This window comes from Heterocephalus glaber, unplaced genomic scaffold (genome assembly GCF_053883595.1).
Source record: "Heterocephalus glaber isolate CG9 unplaced genomic scaffold, H.glaber_assembly_v1.0 deba00001497, whole genome shotgun sequence".
Lineage (NCBI taxonomy): Eukaryota > Metazoa > Chordata > Mammalia > Rodentia > Bathyergidae > Heterocephalus > Heterocephalus glaber.
Genome location: NW_028258320.1, coordinates 38893552 through 38915232, shown reverse-complemented (window position 1 = coordinate 38915232; position 21681 = coordinate 38893552). Strand labels below are relative to the sequence as shown.

At 38.8% G+C, this 21681-nt stretch overlaps 1 protein-coding gene across 5 annotated transcripts in view; it reads left to right on the top strand.

Moving 5' to 3' along the window:
* Positions 1-21681, top strand: part of Slc16a12 (solute carrier family 16 member 12) — a 98243-nt gene that overhangs the window by 7027 nt on the left and 69535 nt on the right. For 2 of the 5 annotated variants that reach the window (XR_015440360.1, XM_087184884.1), the window contains exon 2: positions 4681-4769. The exons of 2 other annotated variants lie outside the window; for them this stretch is intronic. The gene's annotated coding sequence lies outside the window, so the exon portion shown is untranslated. Of the gene's footprint in view, positions 1-4680; positions 4770-9969; positions 10051-21681 lie in introns of all 5 variants that reach the window. One more of the 5 variants, XM_013069841.3, reaches the window with a different exon arrangement.

The window sequence follows — 21681 nt, the reverse complement described above, 5'->3', positions numbered from 1 at the left end:
GAAGGCCCTGGGTTCAGTCCCCATTACTGCAGTACATACTGGAAGGGAAAAAAAGAAAAAAGGAAAAAAGGAAAGAGGAAAAGATCAAATTCAGTAGGGTCTGGGATAGAGTCAGGGCATATGTAGTTTTTTTAAACTCCCTTGTAAAGTGCATGTGAAGCCAGGGTTGAGAACCATAAATTTATAAAATACTTTGTAATTTTACTCTTCTTTAGAAAGAAATATTAAAGCAAACAGTTGTAATGGTATCTTCGTCCTCCTTTTTTTTTTTTTTTTTTTGTACTGGGGATAGAACTCGGGTCCTTGCGCTTTCAAGACAAGCGGCATAACCACTGAGCTAAATCCCCGGCCCCCTCCTCCTCTTTTTTGGGGTTTTTATTTTTTGGCATTTGTCTATACAGTGCTCATTTAATATATGGGAAACTTTTTCCAGTGGTTGAATGAATTTTCACTGATTTTACCCCCGGTAAAATTCATTAAGCTTGCTCATGTTTATATGTTAAAGCAACCAAATCAACTATATTAATCTGTTTTCTATTGCAATAACAAAATAGTTGAAACTGGGTAATTTGTAAAGAGAAGAGATTTCTTTAGCTCACAAGTTTGGAAGCTGACAGGTCAAGATCAGGCAGAAGCATCTGTTCAGCCTCTGGTGAGGGCCCCCTTGGCTCCATTGTATCTTGGTGGATGGCCTCATGGTGGGAGCATATGGAGAAGAGAGAGAGCTCATGGGGAGACAGAAAGCCAGAGAAAGATTCAGAGGTCAAGCTTATTCTTTTATATCAGAGAGTTTTCCTTGTCACTAGGATTTCCTCTCATGGAGAAAAATGTGATGAGGTGGTTGACATGGAAACTGAAAAAGACTGACCAAGAGGGCTACTTAGAACTGAAGTTATTTTTAATATTTGTTATTTTATTTTTAATATTAATGAAGATTCTCACTCACTGTTACCAATTAGCTTTCCAAAATTGTGTTTTAAATATTAATTTTTGTATTAAGAAGTGGCATCTTCATGGATGTTGATTTGTACTTTTTGCCTGTGTTTTTGCAGAATTCTGGGGGTTTCAAGGAGCCCTTCCAAGCTGTTACAGTGCATGGGGACAATGGGTAGAGGGAACGGAGTTGTTCAGCTTCCAGTTTAGGGTTTTTTACTGTTGGGCCCTCTGCAATGTGAGCAGGTGTGCTATTCTTGATTTCACTTGCTGGGCTTCCAAGTAAGACTTCATTTTAATGAAGGATTTCTTGGTTAAAGTAAGTTTATCATGTGATCACATGTTTTAAAGCTTCTGCTTCTCTTTTCCTGCTGAGTTTGGTTTATGTCCTTGCAGCCACTAATGGTTTCTAGCTACTGTTGCATATCCGTGCTGAAAAAGCACAGGGAGACTTTGGCCTTGTTAACTTTCTAATTTGGTGCTTGTGGGGAGAACAAGCCAAGTGAGCAGGGAGATGTTCAGAGCAAGAAATATAGATTGAGAATTATCAGCCTGGAGACTCAGCTCAAGTCATAGATCTTCTGTAGAGTGTTTACAGAGAGAAGCAAGATAGGGCAAAGATAAAATTCTGGGAAATAGCTGTGCTAGGCCAGGCACCCTTCTTTGTATTCTCATTGACTCGATGAACAACTAGTCAATGAAGTTCACGTTCCGTACTTTAATTTTATATTTTCCCATACGAGCTTGTGCACTATGGAGCATGAGTGTTTGTGTGTAGGTAGGTGAAGGATGGTAGCCTTGGGTGGAGGTTGGGGATAAAGCAAAGTGGAAAGTAGTTTCTACACAAACCCTTCATCCTGTACATACCATTAGAGCCTCTTCCATGTGTATACTGAGTATAAAATGCAGTGATTATCTAGTGGATTTAGCCATTTAGGTAGCCATTGTATTTTTTTTAACATAAAATGATTTATGAAGACATGCTGTGGTTTGTTGATTTTCAAAATCCAGACATTAGCCCCATGTCTTAGTTCTGTCATGTAGAATTAGAACATTGTCTTCTGGGTTCTGGATGTGTTCTCACGAGGTCCTGGGGCTAAGTTCCCTTTCTATATGGGTCTGTGACCTACTGGGTTTCATTGATCTAGACCCCACCCGCAGTGCTAACCAGCTGTTTGGCAATTTAGGTCACAAAGATCACAGGCAACAATTTATTAACTTAATTTAAAAATCCATAAACATTCTTAGAAAAAGTCAAAGTCCTCAGGTAATGAATAAATAAATGCACATAAATAAGGAACTTGTTTAAAGTATTTTACTTGGTAGTTAGGGTATTACTTAAAACCAGTGATAAAGGAACTAGTCATTTTGTCAAAGATTAAGCCCTACGCATTTTTAAAAATTTCTTTTTTACTTCTGTAGGCTGACTATGTTTACTACATAATCACCAGGAGCTAGGCAGTGCGTTGGGTCTGAAGGCTCATAAAAAGACCTCACTGGCTCCTTACTCAGAGGCTTTCCATCCCCCATAGAGGACAACGAATCAGTACTGTGATGAGACCCTTAAGTGACTACCTATAAAGGGAGTTCAGGTCCCGAGGTACTTATTGCTGCCTAATTTGGTTAAACCAGTAAAGAAATGTAGAGATTCATGTTAACATTCTAGGTAGTAGGAGCAAGAAAGACACTGAGGTGGAAATGTGCACTGTGATTGAAAGTAGTGTTGGTTCTCTATGGCGGTGCCACAAGGCTAACACGAGGGCATGTAGCTGGGATGCTAGATGAGACCAAGCACAAGCAGGGGCTAGAGCAGTGATGGCGAACCTTTTAGAGACCAAGTGCCCAGACTGCAATGTAAAACCCACTTACTTATCACAAAGCAAACACTGCAATTAAATCTGAATACTGAGGTTTTAATTTAGAAAAAACACCTCAAACATTAACATCTTTTGTCTTAAAAGAAAAAACACAATTACAGAGCATTCAGTGATACAAACAGCTTTTTATTGAAAGGTGAAAGTTTGCATTTGGCATGTTTTTGCACAATTAATGTGATCTCTGCTGTTGTGTGCATGCTGATTTTTTATCAAACCTTGCTTCACACTTCATTAGTTTGAGAGCAACACATGCAGCACTTGGATCATCTGTTAGTCTGTTTCTTGTATCAGATTTGATATAATGCAAAGCCAAAAACAACTGCTCACAAGCATAAGATGATTCAAACAATATAAGAAAAGCAATCCAAAATGCTTTCATTGATTTAAAATTACTTGGCAGAGAATTGCACACTTTAAGCATTTCATTTTCAGAAGTGCTAACTGTGCTGACTTTTGTCCTCCCTTCATACTCTTTCTTCTCAAGTGTTGCTCACAGGTCATAGAATTTATTTTTCCAGGGGCTAGGGATTTAGCTCAGTGGCACAATGCCTGCCTGGCAAGCTCGAGGTCCTGAGTTCGAACTCTGGTACCCGCCCCCCCCCAAAAAGAATTTATTTTTCCAGATAGAGCTTTCTTGAAATTCCAATAGCTCCATTTCCAGATTTCCAAAATCTAACCAGTGTAATCAGGGAAGGTCAAGTTCTTCAAATTTGGCTTTATCTGAAGAAGTGAAAAAACACAAGGTTGTCTCTAATGAAACCATAAAAATCTGTTACTGAAATTCTCCTTTGCAGCTGCTACAATGCTGGAAAATTCCTTGTAGATTGCCTGATGGGTTGTAGCATTGTCTGAAAATGTTGTAGAATTTTCTAAATGCATTCTGAGATCTGGAAACTATTTCAGCTACCCACTTTCAAGGTCTTGGCTTGTGTGTAGGCAGAGGGCTCAGTGCCCACTGCAGCATGTGTGCCATAGGTTTGCCACCACTGGGCTAGAGCATTTAGCATCTGTACATCACACTAAGGACTTTCATTTTTTGCTTTGGTATCTTTGGAACAGAAGAGTTGAGTGTCTGTAGGGTTTGGTGATAGAATTAGCTTGTGTTTCAAACAACCCTGAATGAAATTTGAAGAAAGGCCCCAGAGGGTGACTAGAGAAGTGATACAGATAGGAAATAAGGTTAATGGCTTATGGTAAAACTAGACTTTATATTCTTCATGCTGGTTGCCCAGTTATGGCAGGTGGTAGAGATTTCTGGCAGGAGGTTTGATATTCTGGGAAAGAAATTCACAGTGTGAACATCAACTGCTAGTGGGATCAGTTGAAATCACATGTTTGAATGTAATTATGTAGGGGAGAATGAAAGAGATACGCAGTGTGTCAGAGAATGGGGGAGAATAGGAGATTGTGAGAGAACTGTGTTCACATCATGCATTTCCCTTTTTTAATACTTTAGTTGTCCAGCTGTGTCTTGCTCTTTTTCGTGGGGCCAACTGTGAGGGTAGGAACTGTCTTATTCTTGCCAGCATCACTGTACAACTTCTGAGGGCACCATCATAGGTCTGTGTTGTGTCTGTACTGATTGTGGTGGCATCTTGAGTGGTACTTCAGGTATTCCTGTTTAACTGGCCCCAGCAGCAGGCATTCAACTTGCTATAATTTCAGTATGGTTTGTTTCCTCTGCAACTCGTGCTGAAATTTAGTCACCATTATGATATCTGAAGAGGTGGGAACATATGAGATTGTTAGGGGTGACTTGGGCTCTGCCTTCATGAATAGATTAACCTATCAAGCAATTAATGAATTAACAGGTGAATAGTTATCTTAAGAGTTGGTCTCCTAAAAAGGCTTCTGACTGAGTCTTTTGCAGGTTCTCTGCCTCCTACCATGCAATGCTCTTAGGACTTGAAACAAGAAGGCCATTGCCAGGTGCAGTCCCCTTGAGCTTGGGCCAGAACTGTGAGTCAGAATAAACCTGTTTTCTTTATAACTTATTCAGTGTTATTAGCAATAGGAAATGAACTAACATAGTATCTGACATATGGGAAGTGTTTATTAAGTTTGTTGAAAAAAATAACACTACATATCCTGCATGGTTAGATGAAGAGTCTAGCACAAGAAAGGAAGAAGCAGAGTTCCATAGGGAAGAAGGATAAGCAGGAGAGACTTCTGTCTTGGAAATTCAGGGAAGAATTTTCATAATGAGAGAGAGGTGAACAGTGCTACAAGGTGGTCAGCTAGAAGAATAACTGCTGGAAATGAGGTGTCAAAAAATGGCATGGGTGGTGTGTGAGGGAGGCAGGGCAAAACTGTATTCCACTGAGGTGCAAGGGAGGAGAGGGTGAGGAGAGAGTGTAGACAGGTCCCTAGGAGGTGGGGTTTGTGAGAAGATAACTGATTATAGCCAGAAAGGGCGGAGAGGCCCTAAGGACTTTTCCTCTCAGTTCTTTCCTCCTCTTCCCTTCTTGTGTCCCTCACATTGTTACTCCACTTTAAGGAGAGAGACATTTGAATAAATTTATAAGCTAAGGAGGGCCCTGTGAAAAAGTCTTAATTCAAAATGTAGACAAGAGCAGCACACATTTGTAATCACGGCACTCTGTGAAGCTGAGGCATGAGAGTCACATGTTCGAGCCTGCCCTGGGTTATTTAGTGTCTTAGTAAGGCCCACTTACAGATGTGAAATTTTGTCTCAAAATAAAAAATAAAAAGGGCTGGGGATGTAGCTCAGTATGAAGACCTTAAGTTCAATTCTCAGTACTGTAAAAACAAACAAGCAAACAAACAAATGAAAAAAGAAAGGAAGTGATATTAATTGGAGAGATTAACTTATTTTATAATATTTTATAAACTTTTGGAACAGGAAGAAAAAAGATGAGGATGCATATGGATATGAATAAATGGGAAGAATAAGATGAAGGAAGGGAAATGGAAGAAAATCCCAAAGAACTCAGTTCTCTCTACAAAATATTAACATGTTAGTCCACATTCTATGTTCTAACCATTGTTAAAATTATTTTACATATATAACTCACTAAATTCCTATGACAGCCCTATAAAGTTAGAATTACTATCCTAATGAAAAATTGAAATAACTGAAATGGAGAGGTTAAACAACTTGCCTGAGGTGATATAGCTACTAAGTGGCAGAACCAGGAGGCAGAGCTGGTTACCATCCCTCATGGTGCTGAAAATGGTGAGTACATGGAGTACTTAAATATAACATATTGTTGCTGAGTCATACCCAGCATCTAGTTCCTGCTGGGATTCATAATCTGCAAGGTTGGAGATTTCCTCTAGCAAAACTTGCATTACCAGTTATGGCAGTGGAAATGTTGGGCTATTTGGATTGCTGTGGAACTGAGCTTTGGTAGCTTGGGGTGGAGGTGTCAGCAGGAGAGCAAGTGAAGTGATAAATCATGAGTTCTAGCCTCTGAGAGAAGAAAAGAGAGCAGAGCTAGCTGATGGGTTGGGAGACAGGGCAGCAGCAAGGAGCCTGAGGCACAAGGTGGTTGAAAACCAGGTGCAATGAAAGCTCAAGAGTTGGAGATTTGTGGAAGAGAGAAAGTTGGGATTAGAGAGTGAGACTTAATTCTCGTAAAAAACCCAGATTTCAGAAATGAGGACTGGCACATGTGATGATCAGTTGGTGTTGGGACTTTGGGAATGCATGACAGTAATTGATTGTAGGTGAATCATATGAAACATGAAGGGTTCAGGGTTGAGTCTGTGATTTTGGAGATGCAGGACAGATCCTGACTGTAAGGGCTGATCTGACTTCAGAGCTGCAACTCAAATGTGTTTGGTTATAGGGAAAGATGCAAAAGGTGAGCTGGTGTTTATCATACAAAAAAAGTGCTTAATGATCTCAATAAAACATTGTTAAGGAATAGTTGAATAGCTTACATTTTTGCATTGTAGTTTTTAAAAGAGAACTTGAAATAGGAGTTGTCAAAGCAGCACATTCCACAGGTAAATTTGAATGCTTTAACCAAATCACCATTATTACTCTGAAAGGAAAAGATTGGGTCCTATGGTGAAAGCTCCTCCTCTTTCTTCTACCCCAACTTTTTCTTTTCTCCTAAAACTTTCGATACAGCATGCTTTGGGAAGAGGGAGGCAGCTGAAAACTGTCAGACTTCCAGATATGCAGCTCTGTTATGACTTATACGGGTAGAGGTCATGGGAGAGGGGCTGGAAGCTTCAGTAAAACTCAGTGTGGTGTCCTCTGCTTCTATACTTAGCCATGTGATGGGAAACCAGCAAATATGTGTTGCCTTTGTATAGCTGTACATATCATTATCTGCCCTTCTCTGCCCATGTACGATTCCAGGAAATCAGAATTAGATCTCACTTGAGCTTAGAAAGACTTGCATCTGAAGAAATGGAGCTACCAAATAGAAATAGAATATGTGCACTAGATCTGATACATAAATGGCATGAACAGAAAATGCATCAGGTGGGATGTCTGGAAATGTAAGAACAGAAGCTCACGGCAGTGAGAAGGCCTTTCCTAGAAGATCCCAGAGACTAACTCAAATCATTGATAAGATTGGGTTACTGCTGTTTCCTCAAACCAGCCATCACTTGCAGAAGGAACAAGATTGCTATAATTTTTGATCAGCCACTTTAACTGGGCTGGATGTTGAGAATCCAGTTCATGATAGAGAGAAGGTTGGAGGACATTATTATGAGATTCAGACAGCTTTGTCAGAGAAAAGAGCCTCTGATGGCAATGAGGTCCCCAGCTTCAGCAACTGTGAGAGTATGAACTTAGACAAATTACCAGGTTCAAGCGTCAGTTTTCTGTTCCAGGATCATTGTGGAAATTGAAAGCACTCTCAGTATAAACTCTCAGTACAAACTCTCAGTAACCATACAAATATGAATCATTTATTTAACAGCAACAGCAGTAGCAGTAGCAGGAGCAGTAACAACAGCAGCAACAACAACAACAATACAACACTTCCATTTACTGAGTAGTTAGATGTTCCAGACACTTGCTACTGGCTTAATTGCTTTCTCTTTATTACTTACTAAACATGTATCAAGCCATGACCATTCTCAAAGTATTCTGTTAAATACTTTGTTTTCTGTCTCAGTTAAGCTGAGATCTCGAACCTCAGAGATCGAGGGTAGGGGCAGAGGACAGGTGCAGGCCGAGTTTCACCCAAAGGTCCTGTTTTTGGCTTGTGTGGCAGAGTAGTGGCAACTGGCTATGGGACCTCAGGTAGTTGATCATTTTCTTCCTCTGGTGGTATTTTGCTTTGTAGTTCAGGGCTTGCTGCATAGGGATAGCCTAGAACTAGAAGAGGGATTTACAAATGCCTACTAAGTTCTTGTATATTTCTCATTTGAACCTTGAAAAGAAATCAAGCTTGAATTTTTATTGTATTGAAGTTTAGTGGCCATGGGATCCATTCCTGAGATATGAAGTTAGGAAATAAGGGACATAATTTTTTTTATGTTGCAAACTGCCCAGCATTGCACATTATTGTGACATAAATTTTTCCATATTTTGACATCTACTCTTAAGATATTTCCCTGAAAGAGAATAGCTAAATCAAAGGGTTTAAAGTTTTTTTTTTTTTAAAATATAGATTGTCTGGTTGGTTCATGGAAGTTTTTGAATAGTGAGAATGACACGTTTATACTATTATTTTGGGAATATACATTTTTTCTTTTTATAATGTTTCATATGATTGGGATCATAAAATTATTTCCAAAAAATCTGAAATTTTCTTATGCTATATAAATTACTTTTCCCAGATCTCCCTTGAAATATTCCATAAATAGTTTTTCTATGGCTCAGCCTGTACTGGACTCTGAGGAAACCCAATCCATATCAGTTCCTCCCCTATTCATCCCTCAAGTCTTGGGTGACAACTGAACGCGTGCATCTTAATTCATACAACCCTTAGTGTGAGTTACTTCTCATGAGGCTTCTGACCCTGTAGGAACATAGCTTCCCTGAAGGCCTAGCTCTGATACATCTGCTTTTCATTCATAGTTCTGCTCTCACACCAGGACCATGCCATACACTTAATTTGTGAATAAACTGGTGGGAAACATGAAGTGGGGAATACTGGGTTTTCCTGATTATTCAGTATGAATATGGGATATTTGTTTGGGAATTGTGGTGGAGGTAAAAATATTTTCATTCATATTACTCTATGACCTATATAATTCTCTCAACAACTTCTAAAATAAATTCTCACCTACTCTATCTAACCCATCCCCAGATATACTGATGGTGAAGTGATGTAGCAATGGAAGAGCAGGGGAAAAAACTCACTATTCTTAAATAGATTTTAAAAATTCATAGTTGTGACCACAGTATATACAATGTAACACTTGCTTATATTTAAGCACTTAATATGTTTGGTGTGATAATGGTAGAAAAGAAAGAAATGAGATCACTCTTGCCAGGAAGTGTCCAGAAACAGAAACCTTAAAGCACGGCCAGGACTCTGGGAAGGTGGAAGGAGAGTGCTTTGCAGCAATTAAATTGCTTGAGGGAGGGGGCAGAAGAACCCTATGGTGTGTGATTAGAAAATAGAGACCCAGGAGGTCTGTCACACAGGGTCACACACCAAGTCAGTGGAAAGCCTGGTTTTCCACCATAATCTTTCTAAATCGAAGTTACACATACCCGACTTGCTTTTCTTGGTTTCTTTTTTCCAAATTTGATTTTTAAAAATTACTTCTCAAGAATTCAGATTTTAGAGAAGGGAATAAAGGATATCTTCTTTCCCCACCTTCTCCCATGCCTACAGCTTGCACTTCAAACAGTCTGGTGTGTGTGTGCTGCAGCTCCTTTACCGGGTGGAGGCCAGTTGTGCCTCCTTCCAGACTAGCAGAAGAGATGCTGGGGACGGGCATGTCTTGTCTTCTCCAGGGGCTAACTGGATGAGACTTATCACGTTCAGCCCTCTGGGCACCAAGACATTCCCAAATTTAGCAGCAAGAGAGAAGAGCCAGAGTGTCTGGCAGCCCACCCTTTCAGGGGTGGAGAGCTATTAATGCCTTCTGGCTTTTTTCCTGTACTACGTTTACTTTCTAACCAAGGCACTATACCAGTAGAGAGATTTTGGGGAAGCCCAGGGCTGCCTCACCATCATCTCTGTTTTTCCCAACACTTGCCCTTGTTTGTTTCCAGTTACTATTGCATGAGAGGAATGAAGATGCCCTGATTCTGCAGGTCCATCACTTGAATCACGTCCGGCAAGTTGCTTCAAGGGTTAGAAGTCCAATCTCACTTTTCTCCAAGTTTAATGTGCATTTGTTTTTCCTTTTCATATTAAGGTTCCTGAAATAAGATGTGACTTGCATTAAATATATAGGGTATTGTGTTTAAATTAATTTCTCCTTTTTTTGAAAAGTTGTTAGAGAACCAGTGGAGTAACTTACAATTTATGCTATTTTAGGACTATGGGGATATGATAAGTTTCCTGAGAAGTCATATGGAAATGGAGATTGCATAACAATCTGTTTTGTGAACAGTAAAAATGTTGTAGAAATAAATACAAAAGATCAGAAAACTGTCAGCTGTCTAGTCACATCTCAGAGATGCGAAGAAAGGAACTTCTTGATTTAAAAAGTAATGACAGTTTTCCATAAAGTTGGTAATGAGTTGTGTGAATGTTCTTTTTTTCTTTCTCTCTTTTTTTTTCTGCCATGCTGGGGATCAAACCCAGGGCCTTGCACATTCTAGGCAAGTACTCTACCACTGAGCTACCCCTTCAACCCCAGGAATATACATTTCTCTTCAGACCCTACCCCATAAGACTCAGTAAGCTGTTTTCACTTCAAATGAAAGAAACAAATATAGTTCATAAACATTGGGTTTCTCTTTAATTAAAATCCTTTAAATAAATCCTTGGCAGGATTTATTTTCTTGCTGTAGATTTAGTGGATTCTTGATCCTTGCTAGAATTATCAGGATGGCCAAAAGCGGTTATGAACTGAAACATAATGTCAATTCAAAAAGAAGTGTTGCAATTCAAAGTGAGCAGTAGAATGCCACTAATATGCCAAGGAACACTACAGGTCAAAACCAATTACTCAGATACTTGATTTCTGTCTAGGCAGGGTCCAGGGTAGATAGAGAAAACAGTAAAGTCTAGACTTATCTCCTGAGTAAGAGTAAATGAATCAGACATAGTGGGAATGTTTCTGGGAATAAATTAGCCAGATTTTAACTTTGTTAGTGTTTAGATCTTTTTCCCATAGTGAATACTTCTGAATAATCATGATTACTATAATTATAAGTAAAGATAGCTTATTTTTAGCATCCTGCTTGGTCTTTTGTCTTGATTTGCCAAATAACCATAATTATAAAATATTATTGGCTCTACAGGGCAGACCTGGTTTATTTAATTCTAGTTTTGTGTTCAATTGAAAATAAAACTTCATTGTAAAAATTTCCATTTCTCCTATTGTGGTACTGACCGTGAAGAATGACATCACCCTCTGAAATTGCTGCCAGACCCCTAACAGAACCTTTATATCTCTACAACATCCAATGGGCACTATCATGCTCAAATATCTGAGTAATTACTTATTTCCCAAAACTTGTACATTTAAGCTTTTCAAAAGTCAAAATTACAGCAAATTTCATTTCAGGGTCTTATTTAGCTTTACTTGTGATTCTAGAACCAGGCAATACCTCATTCCATGAAATAGAATGTGTATTCTGATAAGCTAAGCAGGGGAGGTTGGTTTTAGACAGAAAAAGGCTGAAGAAAGCAGAAAGAGTACAAAAAAAGTGGTCATTTTTATGGCTTGTTTCTAGATGTCCCCTCAAAGCCTCATGTGGTCATAGATGGGGCTTTTCAGAGATGGTTGGATCTAGAGTGTGTGATGCTGAGATCAAGGGTTTGTGATTACTAAATTGCTCCACTGATTGTTTTGTCATAGTTCTTGGTGTGGCTAATGGGAAAATCCACCCTGGGTGTGAGTGCTACCCATCCTCAGGGATAGAATATAAGGAACATAAAGAGAGCTGCTGCTGTCACTGCTTGCTGCTTTTGTTGTCTTCTGCCTACCACAAACTGTCTCTCCTCTGTGATACCCTCTGCCATGCTTCTCTGCCTTGGAGCCAGCTAATTATGTACTGAAACCTCTGTAAAATGTGAGCCAAAATAAATCTGTCCTTCTTTAACTTTGGGTGTCAGACATTTTGTCTCAGCAACAAGATAAATAACTAAGTCATTTTGAAGTTACTTTTGTTGTAAAGGTTAAAGCTGAGAGGACTTCCTTATCATGACAGCTAAAACTGGCTTGTTTGGGGATTTGTGTGTGTCTCCCCCCCCCCATCTCTCTCTCTCTCTGTCTCTCTCTCTCTCTCTCTTTCTGTCTCTCTCTCTCTCTCTCTCTCTCTCTCTCTTTCTGTCTCTGTTTCTCCTGATATCTTGAAAAGTCAGATAAACAACTGTCAGCTTTGTTGTGGAACTTAAGTATGAATGACTGCATTTGTTTTTCTCTGTTGGGCCTAGTGCAGAAGCTCAGTCCAAGTCAATGACCTCTTACAAAATTTAACATTGCCAATGTGATGATATTTGAAATATTTGCTCCACTATGTGGGCACTGGGAGGAGATTAGGTTTAGGTGAGGTCATAAAGGTCAAGTTTCCAAATGAGATTAGTGCCTTACAACAAGAGAAAGAGAAATCTCTCAGTACTGAGCAAGTGCATGCACAAAGCAAAGGCTAAAGATAGAGTAGCCCTGAGAACTTACATTAGAACTCCCATCTAACCACATTTTCCTGTGTTAAAGGGTGCCTTTGAGGTGAGTCAGCGATGATTTCTGGTGTCCCCTGGTCCACCCAGCCCATTGCTCAGCAGGCCTCTCTCCTCTGAGTGCTCAGTGCCTTGTCAGCCGCTTGTATTTTGAACATTGTCTTGAGTCACATTCAGTTAGGAAAACTTCTAACTGTTCTTCCTCCATAGTATGTACCAGCATTTTTATAAATATGAAATATCTACTATTAGTCAATATATTTGATACTGATTAGTACATTACAGATTTAAGTGGTTAATAAATATTTTTTCCCCATTAACTTTATTGGTACATTTTAGGTATAAAATACAGTTACATTCATCATTGGGATCTTGTACCTTTACATGAGTATCTTGGTTCTTACTTTTTTTCCCCTTCCCTTGCCCTCCCTTCACCCCCTCCTCCCTTCCCTATTTGCAAAGATCTTGTTTCCATTTTTTTCCTCTTCTCATATTTTTTCCTTTCCCTTTTTTCCCTTCCCCTACCCCTCCCAATTCCCCTGCTCTTTTAGACCGTTTCTTCCTGTTCCACAATATCAGTTATACATTTTTTAAATTACAATATTAAGATCTAGGAGACATTACCACAGATTTTCCAGAATTTAAAAGGATATAGAAAGCATATTACAAAAGTCTTTTTGGAAATAAATTTGACAACTTCTAAGAAGTACCTTGGAAGACAAATTAATGAAACTAACTCTGGAGGAAATATAAAATTTGAATAGCACCTATTAAAGAAAGTATATTCCTAGCTTGAAAACCTACCTATATGACACCAGCAGGCTCATAATCATTTTAACTGATAAATTATATCAAACAATTAAAGCAGAAAAAAGAAGGAACACTTCTCCCCTCATTTGAGGAACTCAACATTGTGCTAATCCTAAAACTGGATAAAGATAATAGAAGAAAAAAGTATGAACATAGAAATTTGTTTAACAAAACAAACTATTAGAAGGCAGATCTGGCAGGATGTAGAAAGTGGTTTTGTTATAGGGATGGCAGTGTTGGTTCAGCATTGGAAGATCCACCCCCAAAAGTCATCATTTTAACAGAGGAAAGGAAAAAGCCATATGATCCTGTCACTAGTTGGAGAAAAAGTATTGGACCAAATTCTACAGCTGTTCATGGTAAAAGCTATCAGGAGCCTAGAAGTAGAACAGAAACTTCTCAACAGATTAAAGACATATACTCCATACTTCCAGCAAGAACACCTTATATGAATGGAGAAGATACAATGCTTTCTCCTTAAGGTGGGGAACAAGGGCAGATATGCTTACTCTTTATCTGTCCATTAAAGTTTGAAACCTAGGCCCCACCAAAATAGTCTGGCAATAAAATGACACAACTAGGATAGGATTGGCAGGGCAGAAGCAAAATCTTTATATGTAGATGAAATAATCATCTACAGAGAAAATACTAAGAAATCTCTAGGAGCCCCTAGAACTTGTACTTGAATTTAGCAGGATTAGAAAACACAAGGTATGTATAAAAATTCAGGTCTGTGTATACTTGCTATAAATGAAGAATTGGATATTGAAATTTAAAAGTTATGTAGGAGTACAAAGGACCTAGAAAAGTTAAAAACAAAAACAAAAACAGTGTTGGAAGACGTTTAGTACCTACTTTTAAGACTTCTTCTAAAGCTACAGTAATCAAGGCAGTGTTGGTGTAAGGAAAGACATATAGATCATTTGAATGAAACAGGGAATCTACAAATAGAACCACACATATATGGTTCACTGAGTTTTGAAAGATTATTTAACTTTAGCATTTTATAGAATATAAACTCAATTCAAGACCAGAGGAAGAGATAGTGTTTTCAGCAAACGGCACTAGAACACCTGGTATCTGTATATAAAAAATTAACCTCAACCCTTTTTTTCCATACATGAAAATAACTCAAAGGGATCTATGAACCTAAATAAGAAAGCCTAAAAGTATGAAACTTTAAGAAGAAATTATAAGGGAAAATATTTATGAATTCAGGATAGCCAAGAACTACCTAGGATACAAAAGACATGATATATAAAAGAAAAAAATTGATAAATGAGATTCCATCAATATTTAGAACTTTAAATGACATCATTAAAATGAAAAGTAGTCCTTAAACAGACCATATTTACAATGCATATAATCTATGACCAGAATATATAAAGAATTCTTACAGCTCATTAATAGACAACCCAATTAAAATGTAGACATAAGATGATAAATAGCCAGTATAGCACAAGGAATGGTGTGCAACTCTAGAATCAGAAAAATACTAATCAGTACAATAATAAAATTGAATTATACACTCATTAGGGAGATGAATTTAAAAGTTTTAAAAGCCTTGCCATGACTTTTTCTTTTTTGTTGGATTCTCCTCCTTTGTGTTTAATTTGTCATGCCCAATGGATTCATTCTGCTGGGTTTCCTGGGGTTGTGATCCTCATTGTCTTTTCCTAGGGTATTGTCTAAAATTTTTTGGAGTGCTGGTTTGGTATTCATGAAGTTCCTGAGGTGCTCTTTATCATGAAAGTATCTTATTTCTCCATCAATTTTGAACGATAGTTTTGCAGGGTACCTCAATCTGGGTTGGAAGCTGTTTTCCTTTAAGGCTTGAAATAGATCACTCCAAGCTCTTCTTGCCTTGAGGGTTTGCATTGAGAAGTCTGCTGTGATTCTGATGGGCTTTCCTTTGTATGTGATTTGTTTCTTTTCTCTCATTGCTTGTAGAATTTTGTTCTTCTGTTGGATTTCTGGAATCGTAACTATTATATGCCTATATGTAGTTTTTTTTTTTATTAAGGCTAGCTGGAGTCCTATATGCCTCACTTATCTGTATGTCAAGTTCTTTTCCTCTACTTGGGAAGTTTTCTGCCATCACTTCTGTGAACAGTTTTTTTACGTCATCTGCATTCTCTCCTGTTTCTTCATTGACTCCAATCAGTCTTATGTTATTCTTCTTTGCATCATCTAGCAGCTGCTAGATTGATTTCTCATGTTCCCTTACAATTTTAAAGCAATTTTTCTTTCCCTGGTCACTAATTCCAATCTTATCTTCTATATGTGAAATTCTATCCTCAAATTGGTTCATTCTGCTGCACAGACTTTCGATGGAGTTTTTAATCTCTTGGAAATCTGTTTGTATCTGTTTTATAGATTTCATTTGTTTCTTATGTTGGGATTCTGTCATGTTCCTCAGATCCTCTATTTTTTTATCTGTGTCCTCTCTAGATTTATTAATCATGTCTTGCACCGTGAGCAAAATCTTTGCTGTCATCTGAGTAATTATTTCTGATTTCATTTTTCCCAGATCCTCTTTTGTTGCCAGTTGAGAGAGTCCAGGTGGTTGAGTATCAGATTGTTCCATCTCGTTTCCCTTTGGGGTTTCTGTAGGTGATCTGGAAGTCTTTTTTTTCAGGCTTGTTTAAGTGTTTTCTCATTTCCATGGGGGGGGTGCTTCTGGTGCCCATGTGGCTCAGCTTCTCTGCCCTAGGAGCTTGGGATGGCAGTGGGGGAGCTTCCTTCTGGGTTCTGGGACTGGCTCAGCTTCTCTGCCCTAGGAGCTTGGGATGGCAGCAGGGGAGCTTCCTTCTGGGTGCTGGGACAGGCTGAGCTTCTTTGCCCTAGGAGCCTGGGATGGCAGCAGGGGAGCTTCCTTCCAGGTGCTGGGACCTGCTGAGCTTCTCTGCCCTAGAAGCCTGGGATGGAGGCGGGGAGCTTCCTTCTAGGTGCTGGGACCGGCTCACCTTTCTGCCCTAGGAGCCTGAGATGGAGGCGGGGAGCTTCCTTCTGGGTACTGGGGGTTAATAAATATTTTTAATGATAAGGAAATGTAACTAGCTTTTTTTCACTTAGCATAATGTCTTCAATTTTATTAATTTTGTGGCAGGTACTTTCCTTCCTTTTAAAGCTAAATAATCTTCCATTATGTACTCAAAATGTAGCACATTTAATTTATCTATTTATCTCTCAATGGAACTTTGGGATGTTTCTATGTTTTGGCTATTATGAATATGGCCATACAAATATCTGTTTGAGCCTTAGCTTTTGATTATTTTGGATATATACTTGGAAGCAAAATTGCTGGGTCATATAATAATTCCTTTTCATATTTTGAGGAACCACTATACAATTTTCCACAGAGGCTATATTATTTTACAATGCAACTAGTAATGCAAAAAGACTCCAATTTCTCCACATTCTTACCAACAACTTGTTATTTTCTACGTTTTTATAATGGTCAGTGTAATGTATATGAAGTCAAACTTTGGTTAAAAAGTGGTAGTATTCTTCAAAGTATTTTCTCCAAATAAAAATAGTGTTGATTTGAGTGACAAAATGTAGATGATTTTTATTATTGTCTTTTTGCTCCATTTCCTCCTTTTTCTGCATTAAGAATGTATAAGATGTGTAACAAAAATGTAAAGGTGCAAATTTTCAATGATGAATGTCATTATATTATATACTTAAAATGTACCAATTATTAGAATCAATAATTGATAATGTTAAATAGGAAGAAAAGGTCCAAAGGGATAGGGGAATTGGGAGGGGCAGGGGAAAGGAAAGAAGGGAAAGGAAAAATTATGAGAAATGGAAAAAATGGAAACAAAGTCTTTGTAAATAGAGAAGGGTGGAGGGGGTGAAGGGAGGGCTAGGAATGGGGAAAAAATAAGAACCAAGATGCATCATGTAAAGGTACAAGTTCCCAATGAGAAATGTAAATGTGTTGTATACCTAAAATGTACCAATAAAAGAATTTTTTAAAAAAGTATCTGAAATTCAGTCAAGTTCCATCACTTTTGAGGTCAGCAGCAGTTTCCATTTACCTTGGCATGAAGTTTGCATGTGGGTCCTCATACTTCTTGATTTTTGGACAAATGCTGCCCAGCCCTGTTCTATGTGTTAAAGCCATCCCTGGATGCTGTAGGTGCCAGGCGTTCCTCTGCCCACTGAAGCAGAACCAGGGCTTTGGGCAATGGATTAGTCTATAGAAACACAGTCAGGTTCCAGCATGTGCCCTTCTGTTGTCCTTGCCCACCTTCCTCCCCATCTCTATTTTTAGCACAAAGAAATCTCCTGTTTGGGTTTATTCACTCACCAAGGTTGGGACTGATCACCTTAATATATTACCACTGGGAGGTGAAGGCATTTTCCTCCTACTCTGTAAAACTATATTCTGTAATTTTCCAAAGAATTTTAAGGCTTATAAAATGTTTGTCTTAGCTTTAAGAGCAGTTAATATTCCATATGTACCAATTTGTAAAAAGGGTAGAAGAAATCTTTTCATGGAGCCATTACTATTTTTGTAAAAATAAAGGGTACCCAGTTAATAATAATGTATGTTACTCTATGTTCAGTTACTGTATTTGATCATGTGCAGGCTGAGAGGGTGAGTTAGAAAGTATGTTTATTTATTTTTTTAATATTAGAGATTTGTATGAAGCAGGAAACAGGTGATAAGGAAAGACACAATAAGTTAAGGACTTTTTAATTACTGGTTAAGAGATGATCCCTAGAAGATTGACGGCTTCAGTCAATGATCAGAGACTTTTTGTTTTGTTTTGACATGATGATTCTGGCTTCATGGCTTGGGGGCCAAGAATTTGAAGGGAGAGGAAATGAAACTGTTAGAGCTGTCCACACTTGAGCTGTTAGGACTCAGGCTGGTTTTGTGTAGATATGGGAAACAGCAGCAAAATCCCATGACTAATTAGTGAGCCTGTCATGATGGAAGGAGTTGAAGCTGTGGATAAATTGTGCATCGGGTAATTCCATTTCCTGATCATTTCACAGCTGAATAAGACACTGCTATTCCTTTCTTTTAAACATTGCTTCTTCATGCTTAGATTCCTCACGAGTTCTCAGAGGAGAAGCAGTTGATGCCTTTGGGTTTCAGCTTTCTGTCACCTTCCTCCCTCACTTTCAGGCTTCCTGCTCAGAGACTGATCTTCCTCCAGGGCCTCTTCTCATTTCCTTCTCCAGCAAGGTAGCTCCAGCAAGCACAGACCTCAGAAGCCTAAACTTGATGGGGACAGCATCTTTTTTTTCCCCGTCTCTTTTCAATCTCAATTGTAGACTTGTTCTCCAATTTATGATAATGGGAGCCTTACAAATTTTTGACTGGGTGATGGTTTGAAAGTGTGATGGTTAAGCTTAACTGTCCATTTGATTAGTTTGGGAGCTGCTCAGGGGGTTAATAAATCACATTTCTGGGTGTGTCTGGGTGGTCGTGAAAGCCTGACTCAACATCTTTATCTTGTCCCCTGATCCTTCTTCTCTGGTGCTATTCTGCTCTGTTTCCCTGCTGCCATCAACTGAACAGCTTTCTCCACCTCACGCTTCTGCCATGATGTTCCTGGCTTGGAGCCAGCTGACTATGGACTAGAGCCCCCGAAACAGTGAGCTAAATTAAACCTCTCTTGGTTTAAGTTGTGAGTATCAGGGCTTGTGTCTCAGCATTGGGGATGCCGACCAATGGAGAAGCAAGAGGAATTCAGTGGAAACTATTTTTTGATCTTTTCTCTGGCTAGCAGTATTGGATCTCTCATGATGCTTGGCAGTGGCAGCAAGCCACATCTCTGACTCACCCATACTTCACAGTGGACTGTGTTGCCTGGATTGGGGGGGGTATTTTATTTTGTGTTTTTGCATCCTATAATGTCAATAAAATATTTATAAATGTGTATAGGAAATAATAAAGGCTTTATTATAAAATAGACTTTCTGCTACATGATTTTGCCCAATTATAGACAACATAGGTGTTCTGAGTATGTTTCAGGTGGTCTGGGCTAAGCAATGATGTGTACTAGGCTAGGTGTAGTAAGTGGATTTCTGACTCATAATATTTTCTTATATCTTTCCCCTCCCACCTGCCTCCTTTCCAGTGCTGGGGATCACATCCAGGGCCTCATGCCCATTAGGCAAGCTCTCTGCCACTGAGCTACACCCCCGATCCTCAGACTTATATTTTCAGCATTCGATGAGGTTATCCAGAGGTATATAGACTCACTATGAGTAGAGAAGCATCTGCACTCTGCTCTGAATGTGTCCACCTCTGTCCACCCACCTGACCCCATGGTCTTTTTCAAGTCAGCACCTGTTTGTGTCTCCTCTACTTAGGTACATCTTTTTTCAGTTTTAAAAGTAGTTTTTTAAAATATTTTTATTAATACATATTTGCAGTACATTATGATTATATTTATGGTGGTGAGTTGGTACATGTACTTAACACATCTTAGTTGGAAATCCACAGGCTTCATGTCTTACTGGACTTTCTGTCTGTCTCCACAGTGTGAAATCATTTTGCATTTCATCTATTTCATCATGATGTGTGTCCACACAGTGAAGGCAAAGAGCCAGTAAGAGAGAGGTCTTCACAGATTAACAGGATTTTGTAGGGGCTTGGAATAGCACCTGTGGATTTTTTTTTTTTTGCCAAAGTGAATCACCTCCTACTTTTTTTCAAATAAAACAAGACTACATTTACATAATGATACTAATCAAGGACTTACTACTTTGGTGAGACGTATTTAATATAAAAGGAAAATAATGCAAAAAAGAAATGAAAGAAGCCATTTATATGAGAAAAAAGTGTTTGGGATATATTTATAAATGTAATAAGATTTATTGTATGCAAAGAAAGTATGTTATCTCCTTTGATGCCTGTTGTTTTTTAATGATGTGGGTCTGCTTTTGAGACCATTGCTGGGAAGGAGTGAACTAAGTGCTTGTCTGTTCGCAGTGGTGCTTATTATGAGGCAGGAGCGTTCTGATCCTGACCTCAGGTTTGATGTTCATTGTTGCTCCTCATCTTTTCAATCTGGTGAAGAGACAAGAGAAAACAAACTGCTGGCTTCTTCGGACAGATGGAGGCCTACTGGATATGAAGTCGGGAAATTCTTGATCCTTTGCCAAATTAATATTTATAAGAATCATGTGGCCTCAGCCTGAGGCAACTATATGATTTGGCAGCTGAAACACACTCCTTAAAGAAGTGGTATGGGCTTCAGCAAAGCCTGGCCCATTTGAGGCCCAGATGACTGATACTTACTTGCTTCTGTAATCCTAAGGGACTGAGGGACTGGACATGTTTTTGATAGCTCTCTAGTACCTGGTTCTGAAATGCTACAAACTTCTAGGCAAACTACTGAATTCTGCTCAGGAGCATTACCCATTGACCAGCGTGTGAATGCAGAAGGTTCTTGTTCTTAGTTCTATCAGGGATGTTTTCATGAGCCTTACTTTTGTCTGATTTCCAGCATCAAATAGTCATCAGAGCATGTACTACCTACCCTCCCCTGAGAGAGGGGTTTAGTTTATTGTGAACCTGGGTGATATGAGAAGCCAACCTAGATAAATGAAAAGCAACACAGTAAAGTTTGAGTTGTCTTCAATTCATTTTAACTTTCAAGAAACATTTATTAGGAACCCTTTATTATGTTAGAGATATTCTAAGTGATTGGCATCCCACAGAAAATAAGATAGACAAGAATCCCTTTCTTAAGAAATTTACACTTTCGTAGTGAAGAGAAGCAGTAAACAAATGAGACAACTTGAATAGTGGCAATTATACTATCAAATAAATTTTTAAAAGCCTAATGAAAATTAATAGGGGATTTGAGACCAAGTCATCGTGAAATTATTATGGTGGGAAAAGAGTATCTTAGAGACATTTGAGCTGAGATCTGATTGACACGAAGGAGCCAGCTATGTGCAGACCAGAGGAGAGTATGCCAGGCAGGAAAGAGCAAGTGAAAAGGCCCTGAGGCAGAAATGAATTTGGCATTTTCTGAGATCAGATAGAAGGGTTGGGAAGTTGGTCCCTTGCATCCTAGGGGAAGAGAGGTAGGAAGTAATGTTTAAGATATGAAGACAGTCAGATCATTAATGGCATTGTGGCCTATAGGATGTTAGATGTTCTCAAAGGAATGTGGAAAGCATTAGAGAGTTTTAAGCAAGGAGTGACGTGGTCTAATGAATAACACTGCCTTCTACCATACTTTACATCTGTGGTCCAATTGAAAAGCTCTCCAAAATGTGTCACGGTGCCTGTTCGAGGAATGTTATTGGACAGTGTTAGTCTTAAGTCACACAATTTTTCT